This window comes from Strix uralensis, chromosome 7, assembly GCF_047716275.1.
Source record: "Strix uralensis isolate ZFMK-TIS-50842 chromosome 7, bStrUra1, whole genome shotgun sequence".
In the NCBI taxonomy this organism is placed as follows: Eukaryota; Metazoa; Chordata; class Aves; order Strigiformes; family Strigidae; genus Strix; species Strix uralensis.
In genome coordinates this window covers 21,370,970-21,381,388 of record NC_133978.1, presented here as the reverse complement: position 1 = coordinate 21,381,388, position 10,419 = coordinate 21,370,970, and positions in this window count along the sequence as shown.

The window sequence follows — 10,419 nt, the reverse complement described above, 5'->3', positions numbered from 1 at the left end:
AGCACCCACTCTCTCTCCCGCCCTCCCACCTTCGGGAGAGGTCATCATGCCTAGGGGACAGTTCCAGTCCAACTGGGTCAGCTGGGGTCAGAGACAGCCCTGGGAGCCCCTCCACGGGTGATGCTGCCGCACTGATCTCACACATTCAGAGGCAGTGTGCTCCTCAGGTGTTTCCCCGCCGGGCCCATGAGGGTCACGGCAGCCGCTAGGGTTGCCCGTTGTCCATCGGGTTGCCTCTCTGGGCTGCCATGTGTTCCCAGATAGGAGAATGTGTGAAAGCAGGATGTTCGGATTTCCTTCAGTTTGTTGTCAAGGTTTCTGCTCAGCCTCCTGTTCCCAAGCACTGTTGTCTTTATAAATAAGCTCACTCTTCCTGGACTTCTTGGTGTTGTGAATGCAGGAAAAGCCCACTTTTATGGTTTATAAATATGATTTATAGCAGGGCTGTCAAGTCACCATATTAATTGTCTCCAGTTTGAATACCCTCTGCAGGGCTGTACAGCATTGCTTTTTTCCACCATGTCTTGCTAGATCAGTTTAAGGCTCAGCTAAGCTGAAGCATACCTCTAGCTACCCTGTCAATACCAATAATAAAGCCTCCAAAGGTTCACCTGTTCCCTTTCTGACACCTACCTCCCTCCAGCAATGTTGCTGCACTCCGTGCCGCTGGCGCACTACGCAGAAGACACTCACATCTCATGCTGGTGCATTGCTTTATGGAGCTGACAGGAGTCTGGAGCAGGTGGGATTATGGAGCCATTGAAATAGCCTAAGAAATCTGTCAGGAGAGCAAGTTTTGCCATAGGTACACCCAAGGATCAGGCTTGCTGAATAAAAATGTTATCTTCAGTCACTCTATGGCTCAGAAGTGGATTTAAGTTCATGTTTCATTTGTTATTTAACTTCCTCTTGCAAGGAAAATCTGCCTACATTGAAGACTTTTGCCCTAGTGTTTCACCAAGCACACACATATCTGTCTCCTGAGTGTATTTCAACCCTAAATACTCGCTATCCCTCAATGTGCTGTAGTGACAATCCTCTTGTCATGTGCCTGGGACAGGGAGAAAAAAAAGCCTGTGTGCTTGGGAGCAGAGGTGACCATTTTCTGAGTCATGAACTTGCTGCTCCACATAGTGCCTGCACAGTGGTGCAGGAGAACAACTTGCTGAAGGAATACAACTAAAGATTCAGGTTACTCTGGACAGTTTCGTTTGCTCAGCTGGTCCTCAGACAGAGGTGATGGATGCCTTCATGCTGGTAATTTTGGGAAACAGCACTGCTCCTCCCACACTTCATGGAATGGAAAACCGCTTCTCTGTCCCCTGTGTCTAAGCACATCCCAATGCCAAAGAAATAGAGATCCAAGATATGGGGAGGAACAAGATCTGCTAACTGCAGCATCTGGCTGGAGGCTCTGGCTTTCCTCTGGACCATTCTTCAAGTAACAGTCTTCTGGGCTTCTTCAAGGGCCTTTTGACTCTCAGCCTGTTTCATCTCCCACCCCAGCTGGGAGTATTTTTCAACTGTATCATTTTACAGATCTGGTTGATCTAGCTCATACTGTTGCTGGGGAAGATTCTGTCAGTACAGGGGTAGAAAACAGTGGCCACGGGTGTGGTTTTTTAAGATGAATGCTCACAACAAGCCTGAGGAGACCGTGGCCTTGCACGCTGTACTTTTCTCTCACTGCACCGCTCTGTAGGTTGGTGGGTGCCAGCACTGATTTCTGCTGCTCATCCACAGAGAGGGGCATTTGCCTTGTAAACTGTCAGCCTTCACTTCTGATTAAAGGATGTGGTTTCTACAGAAAGACAACAAAGGCATTAGCTCAGCATAAAGCTCTAGCAAGCACCAAGCTATAAAGCCCTGTTGCTTTTATTGAGTGACGTTAAACGAATAATGCTACAGGCCTTGCCTTGGTACACTATGATAGCAAGTCACGAGCAACCTGGGTCATGTTCAAGATCTCATGCAGGTTTTAGCATGGGTTTGGGATCTTTGCTCTTGCTCCTTAGCCCCTGCTGCCTTGAGCCTCTGACCTGGCTGCCACCACAGGGTTGCAGAGCAGGAGAGACCATAATACTGTCCTGGGCATGGGGGAAGGAACCCAGCAGAAAGTCAGGCTTTGAGGAGTCCTGCTGAAAATCATCATTCTCATTTGCAGCTGATTTGAACATTGCTGCTTTCCTATGGGTTCTAGTCAGACTAAACGTGTCCCCCATGTGCCCCAGCACACAGAATAGATAAGGAATTACTGAGGACTATGAGTTCCACTCTCTGCTGAAGGTCTTTGTCTCTTCTTCCCATCTTCCTGCAGCCTGAGCCACAGCATCACAAAAATATCTGTTTGAAGGGGGTGCTGAGGGTTCCTTCTAGTTCAGCTTCCCATATGGGCCAACACTTGCCACCACTTGATCAAGTCAGACATGGCTTTGTCTAGCAGAATCACCTGACACCAAATTTTGAGATCTGTTTTTCCACTGCTTTCTCGGGATGCTGCTTTCATTGCCCTGAGGATCCAGAGTGTTTTTTAAACCTGCCTAATGATGAATTTTATAAAGCTCGTAAAATATTTCAAGGACTTAGCCAGCAAGAGAGTGCATGAGAAATATGTGCAGGAGGAACTGCATGATGAGTACTATTGCCCGAATGAGGCAAGAAGCAGACCCCAGTGCTCTGCTCTCTGTACAAAAGCAGCTCTGAGATCAATGTAGAAGACAGTGATATCAGACATGGTGCATGAGTGAGAGATATTTCCTAGCTCTTTTCCAAAAGCTCCAGTAAACCATTCTCAAAGACACACCCTGTGCAGATGTGTACACATGTGCTGACTTTGCTGCATCTACAAATTCATCACCCTAGCCACAAAAGTAATCTCATTGTGCATTTTCTGCCCTGATTGCTCTTTGTGTCAAAGCTAGTGCTGACCTCCCTTACTTGGTTAAAGTGCTGCTTGCCTTGTGGAAGTTAGCTTTTGCAAGACTTGCAGATTATGTAGAAGAAATCTGACTTCGTCAAGTTTTGTTAATCATTTAGTCCATTATCTGAATTCATAGTAGCACTAAATCCTTTATTGGTTAAAGATAAGAAAGTATACAAGCAAATCTAAGAGTAAAGGAAATCAATGTTTAACTAGTGCACTACACTGAAATATCATGGGCTTGACTCTGACAGAAATCATGAACAGCTAAACTACAGGATCAACAGAACTACACACAGGTGTTATCTGGGTAAAGCAACTAATCAGATAAGGATATAAGACCTGTACTCTAAAGTATCTAGCACATCTAAACCACTGTTGCAGTTCTTCAGTGGTTAAAAAGCTAACACCATAAATGTACTCAGATACAGCTCCAACTTGCTGTTGTTAGTAATGTTACAGAGAACCTAAGACTACCATAAGATGTACAATAAAAATACAGAGAGACTCCATTCCTCACAGTCTAGACAGATGAAGAGAGGAAGATAACACAGGTAGAGGGAGCAGAAATGATGAGGTCTGATGAGAAAGCTGGGAATAGAGACCTAGGCCAGGGGTGCATCTTGGCCATGCTGTACAGCAGCTACTAGGGAGGTAAGCTATGGGATCCTGCTAAGAAGAAAGGAAGCTCCCATGTCCTCCCTACAAAGCAGATCTGGAGAGCCACCAGTCGTGACTGTCCCATGTTCTTACACCTTTAGGACAAAGCCTGGGACTGCAGACTAAGAAGCAGCACCAAGCTAAGATGGGGCAGCAGCACAAGATTCCCAGTGAAAGATTCTCCCACACTCAGCCCAAGCTCCTGGGACAGGAGTCACCCCAGTACATTGCTATTTGCTATTTGCAAGTCAGGAATGGGCACTCCATCCTTCTGTTTCCCCTTTGAGGGCCTCAGTGCCCGCAGGAGGTTACCAGGATTAAAGTATGTTTTATCTGTCCCAACTCAGCTCTCCAGAGGTCAGCTCCCTCCCTAGAGGTGAATGTTGACATACACAATGTAACATAGACATTTCACCTCCTTCCTCAGGAGCAAAGTCCAGACTGTCCACCACCCATTCCTAAAAACTATTTAACTTTTATCTACTCCCATGGCCTGAGCTGCTGTTAGTATTTGTTGTGACAGCCGAACAGATTCAGGCTTTTTTGCATTAGATGCTGGACACCCAGAGTTGCAGGGTATCCTTCCCCAAACGGACATTGCACAACAGCAGAACGTGAGATAGCGTGACAGCTTGTATTCTGGAGAAGGAGAGATAAGATACCAGCTCTGTCTCGTTCATAACTTCCCCCTTCCCAGATGCCTAACAGTGCTATATAACCTTGACAGAGAACTACTGTGCCAAATCCTTCCAACACAGGGCAGAGCATCACATTAGGTGAAAGAAAAAGGCAAAGTGCAAAGGCTCAGAAATCTCAGCTGTTACTTAGTCTGATACAGACTGCAGGAAAATCACATTTACCAATAAGGAAACTGACTCAGAAAGGCAGGGAATCACCAGGTAGCACGTGTTATCAAAGAGAACACAAAGCAGTAGGCCAGACTAGATGTTTGAATGTTTGTCTAGAAGATGAAGGCAGTAACATAGATGAAGTGGAGAACAAAAAGAAAGTAGCGCTTACTTGCACAGCTCATCCAGTAATGTCACAGGAAAAAGCACAACACTCCTAAGCTACTTATGCCAGAGGTCTTTGTACTCACCCTCTTCCAGCTGGCCTGACTGGTTATGTTCCACTAGGTGCCAAGTGCATCTCAATATTTAGCTATTTCTTTCAGTAGAGCAGTAGAGCCACTGTCATGTTTGTCTTGGCCAGGGTGTCTCAGTTTTTTTGACACTGCTGCTCTGCTCCTCTCCAGACCTAATTTTTCTCTCCTAGTTTGGAAACTGCTGTTTAAGTGGAGATGACTAGTGCATACAAAAGGGGCAAGGGGAGCCCAGAGCTACCCAGAAACCACTGAAGGGCAGCTAGGTGTCAGTTGGCAGTAATTCAGGAGAGGAAGGGGAAGTAGAGAATCATAATAGAAAAGCTAAAAGAGGTCTGAATGGAGAGTAAATGAGAGTTTGGGTGTGGAACACCAGGAGTGGTAGGTGTTGATGGCACTGAGCTTAGCTGCTCACCAGGACATCAACACATCTAGGGGTAGTTCCTCCAGGCACTCAGACTGAGAGAGAAGGGACAATGAGTAAATAATAACGACTCACAGAGGAGGGACAGGATAAGAAACTGAATGCTGTCTTCTAAAGGGTATGAAAAGGCACATGCAAAAACAACCTATGGTCACCAAGTTAAGAACGTGGGAGACATCAGAACTCCTTAACTGGTGTTCCTTGTTCTGTGTCATCGCAAGGACCCCTGACCACAGCACCTGAACACAGGCCTTGGTGCCCAAATGCTGAACAGTCCATTTGGACACATCTCTTGCTGCTCATGAGTATGCTGGTAAGAGAACAGAAGTGCAATAAGTTCTGTTTTAAAATAAAGTCACTACTGAGCTTCGCTGCATTTTGTTTCCCTGCTCCTGGTGCCTGCTTTGCCCACCTCTGCACTAATTTCTGTCCAACTCAGCTTTCCCTCCCTGCTCTACTCTCAGCAGCTCCTCAGCAACACAGCTCTCACCAAGGCCACTCATGTCTCACACCAGAGCTAAAGACCCCTGCAGCCTAGTCCTGTGGCAGGAGCACGGCCCACAGACCACTCCATCAGTTCACCAGGTTGGGCCATTCACATCAAAGTCCTTCCTTCTCCCTAGTGCAAGAAACAGCAAGCATGCATCATAGTCCTTGAGGTTTTCCTTCCTGAGAGGTCTCCCAGCCCTCTCTCACAAATCCTGCCAAATGTAACAAGGCTGGTGATATCAGAGCTGGAAAGGCCTTTAACAAAGTGTGTCCAGCATACAGAGGAGGTGATCAAGGTGGCTCTTTTGATGCTGTAATGTGCACTTCCCCTCCACCTTTGATGCTCTTGTAAAGCCTAGATATGGGCTGGATGTCACAAGTCTCCTTCCAGCACTATTTGCCTCTTTTGAAGGCAAACTCCCAGTCACACATCTCAATGTGATCCAGTAAGCAGCTCAAGGACCAGTGCTGTGGGACTTCCACTGCTTTTGTCTCCATATCTACATGGTGGAGGATTCATGCTGGTGGCATGGCCTCTTCTGGGCCTGTACAGGATAAACCTTTGAGGGCAGAAGAGGCTGTATTCCTGAAAAGATTGAGAAAGACCGCCGTCTCTCATTGCCATAAGTTGCCACAGTTGTCTGTTCTATAGGAAACTCAGGAAAAGCTCTGCCCTTTTGTTTGTCCCAGAAATCATTGTACGTGCTTTCAAAGCTTGCTTGCTTTGTGAACTTCAGACGTGTCTGAACAGTCTGGGTGGTTTGACATATTACAGCAATGTGGCAATGTGTGAGTGTGTGCATGCACGTATATGGAGTTTTACTCTGTCTGAGCTAGTCATTTGCTGTTATTTCTGATGCTTTTTTCAGAAGGGAACCCCACAGGTAGTCACAGCCAACAGAAATGATCACTTGGGATGGCTTCCTTGCCCTTTCTCAGGCAGCATAAGCACAGCCAACTTCAAGATCCTGTCTTGCACGTTGCTTTCATGGGCTGTATCTTAGGCTGCTGTGCCTTCTGGCACCTAGAGGTGAGCATGCCAGCAGAGAAATATCTGGTATCTTCCATGGACAGCAGTGGTCAGGATACAGCACCATCCAGAGCTGGTTGGGTAACTTGCTGTCGCATGCCTCAGCGAAGCCTGGCGTGACCTCAGACTGGAGACCCATCACAGAACACCCACATCGTTTTGTCAGCTGAGCATTTGCATTCCTCCTTCAGCACTCCTGAAGTGAAGGCAGGGCTGGGCCTTAGCTCACCGCACCCCGGGGGCTGGCACCCTTCTGCCACCCACTTGGGCACCTGGCATGTGTGCAGCATGGCTAGCTGGCAATGAGCTATGCCTGGCATTTGCCACCTCTGAAACCAGGCCATGAGCAGGACTTCTCAATCAGTTCCTCAAGTGCTGAATTCTGCCACCTCTCTCCAAAACCTGGCGATTTCATTTTAACGTATCCCTTGGCCTCTGAACTCAGGAGGAGGGCTGAACCTGGCATCCACAGAAATTCCTCCTACTCCCACTGCATTGCCAGTACCAGTACTCCTTGCTTTCAGGTTTGGATGCCCTGAATTAGGGCTTTTGTTACCAGCACAAGGATGGCATGGCACTTCACCTCGGTTTGTAATCAGCTAGCTCATCAGATGATGCTGGCTTCTCCCCTCCCTTTTCCCTAGTTACTGATAAACTCTATGAATACTGATAATTGTTCCCTGATGTTGCTCTTTTCTTTATAAGGGACTCCTGCTAGGATGTGTTTGTAAAAGAGGCAGGGGCAGGGCAGTCTTCAGCCAACAACCTCTAGTGCTAAAGACTGACCAGTTAGAAGCAGCTGTAGGCTAATACTAGCACTTATTAAGGACTTTTCACAAGATTGCAAAAAACGAGCAAAACCTGTACTAACCCTGTTTACAGGTTGGAGAGAGAACTGTAATCTGCAAGAGACAGACAAAATTTATAGCAAATACCCGAGTGGAAGGATCTGGTATCATAAACTGTGTTTTGGAAACCCTGGATTCTGCTTCTGACACTGAGAAAGTAATTTTTCTGTGTCTCAGTTTCATTCAGTAAAATAAATGGGAGATTTGCTACCGACATCCTTTGAAAACGGAACAGAGATGGCACTGTAGGTGCGAAGAGTTGTGAGTGGTGCTGACTGACATCTACTGGTAAACTAAACACAGTTGATGAGGTAAATCCAGAAGCTTGGCTGTATTTGAGGGGGTCTGGGGATTTACGTGTTCCTTTTAAACATGAAAAGTTAGGCTTGCTCATTGTTGAGACAAATGCATCATATTCTTGGAGAGACACAGAGAAGAGACACTGCCAGGAGTTTTCCATACTCACGCCATTGCTGGTCGGGGCCACCCCTCCCCAGATGCCTGAGCCTGCTTTCAGACTCTGCCATGCCCCTCCCTGAGCACATCAGTGAACCTCTCCTTGTCTGACTTGTGCTTTGATACCGTGGTTAGGACACTGCTTTCTTCCCTCTCGGCTGGATTTGAGAGTGCTTTAAGGCAGCCTCTCCTTCGGAGCACACACAGCACCCACCAGAATGGGGCTCAGACCCTAGCCCCTGCAACTGCCAACACAAATAACTGTGGTGGTGTTATCTCTTCAGAGCACCTTATACTTTTCCAGACCTCCTCCAGAAGATTTTAACCACCTCAAGCGACAGCTGTGACACTGCAGTTTGGAAGGCTACCCTCTGCAAATTGGAACAAAACACAGCCATGCACCTGCTATAGAGGAAAAAGTACTTTACTTTCCCCATCAGACTAAATAATACCAGCTCCTGATGGGAGGCCTGACAACACACATCTGAAAAGAGAAGCTGTATGAACTTATCATTCAGTGTATTTACATTATTTCTCAATCAGCTTGAAGACACAATTAACAATTAGACACAGGTGATTGCTGGGGACAAGTAATTTCCTTGCCCTACTCTAGGAAACATCATATACATGACAGTGTGTTGACAAGGAACAGACGAGACAGTTGCACGGAGACATACAAGTAAGAGAGAAGACATTAATGCAGGCACAGGCATAATCCGGGTCAGAACTTGTTTTACACTGAGCAGCACTGGCACCACCAAAGTCACAGCACAGGGTGAAGGGAGCGGTCTTTCTGCCAGAAAGGGGGGAAGGAGCTCACTGACCAGTCTGTTGATGGACCCAGGAGACCACTGTAGCCTGCAGTTCTTGTCTGATCCTAGCCAGAGCTGGTTCAGGACTCCTCAACAGGGCAGGATGACTGCTGCCCCCCCCAGCCCAAAGGAAGGGGGGGCAAGGGGGGAGCCCTGGTAAGCTGGGCTTGCAGCTCCTCCAGTTGCCACAGACAGGCAGAGTGAGGGTCAGACATCTCTCCCAGCTGCAATAGCCCCGTGAAGATTCCCATGCTCTCCCTTTGCAGGGGAAAGCTGGCTTCCCAAGTTTTGGGCATGAACAAACCCTGCAGCACAAACACAACCGTTTTGGTCCTCCAGTTGCCCTGAAGAGCAGACCACAATGCCTGTGAGCTGGTTGCCTGAGGCTGATGGTCACTGTCCCGTGGATCTGAGCCCAGCTGCCACACCCTTGTCCTCTTGCATTACCTGCCTTCCCTGATGCTTATGGGGGTCCCTGTGCACAAAGGAGCAGAATGGTGGAGGTTGCCTCCCAGCGCATAGTGACAGCAGGGCTCTTGCACTGCACTGCAGTGGCTGCAGCATCCCTGCCTCAGTGGGCAAGTTATCCATGGGGCTGGTCTTGTGGGTGTTTGGCACAGCTTGGGAGGAGAACAGAAACACCAGGCAATGCAAAGAGGGAGGTCTTGTGCCACCTTTTCTGTTGAGCAGAACAGCCAAGCAACACTCTCCCTGTCAGAAATCTGAGGCTTTATAAAGCCAGGCCTTACAGACAATCACTTTCACCTTCATTTTCTTGGCAGGACCCGAATTAGGATCCTGTTGCCCTCATAGTAGTTGCTGCTATGTTAAGGCGCTGAGCCTCAGCCAGCAACGTATCTTCCACTGACTCTTATCAGCACAGGATCAACACCCTGAAGCAGACAGTTGCTGCTTGAGTCTCTCCCATAGTGCCAGACTTAGTTCTTCACAGATCAGTATCCCAAATATTTGGTATCTATGCAGTAACACAGACTCAGGACCTCACACAATATTCTGAGTCTGTGGAAAAGGCAGGCACTCCTTCAGAGACTCCAAAAGAGTGGCCTATATTTTTGATTTTGTAATTAGGCCTCAGTAACCATAGTTTGCTATTGAGCTAGGATCTAAAACAAGGTCTTACAAATGAATTTAAGGAAGAACCTTACTCTGTGCCTTTCAACACAGAGCACCTGATTCATTAACTGCAGGGGGCTGTGTGCACTCTTCAGGCCCATTACAGAGCACAGAGCTCCTCTGTTCAATTACAATCTAGCATATGGATTTTCTGTTTAATTAAAATTTGGAAAAACAAACAAACAAACAAAGGCCTATTTCAGGAAGTTCTCCTGACATAGGCTGTTTTCTTCTGAAAAATAAAATAGCTTCAGTGCTGAGAGTAGGAAGAAGCAAGCAACATCATTGTTCTGAGTTCAGCTGCAAAAGCTGAAGGTAAGAAGCTCTTGCTCAGTTCTGAGTTCAGTGGAACTGGGAGTCGAGAACTGTGGCAATATCTCACAGATGAGTCTTGTCCCCAGCGGCAGGGCCAGTTGATGGGAAGTGAGCTGTGAGACCCTGCAGTTCCTGCATCCACAGCTCCTGGCTGAAATCTAAGCTCTGTGTGGGCTGGGTGACAAGGTCTCACAGCTCCTGCCAGGCTCTCACAGCTGAATGACCCCCT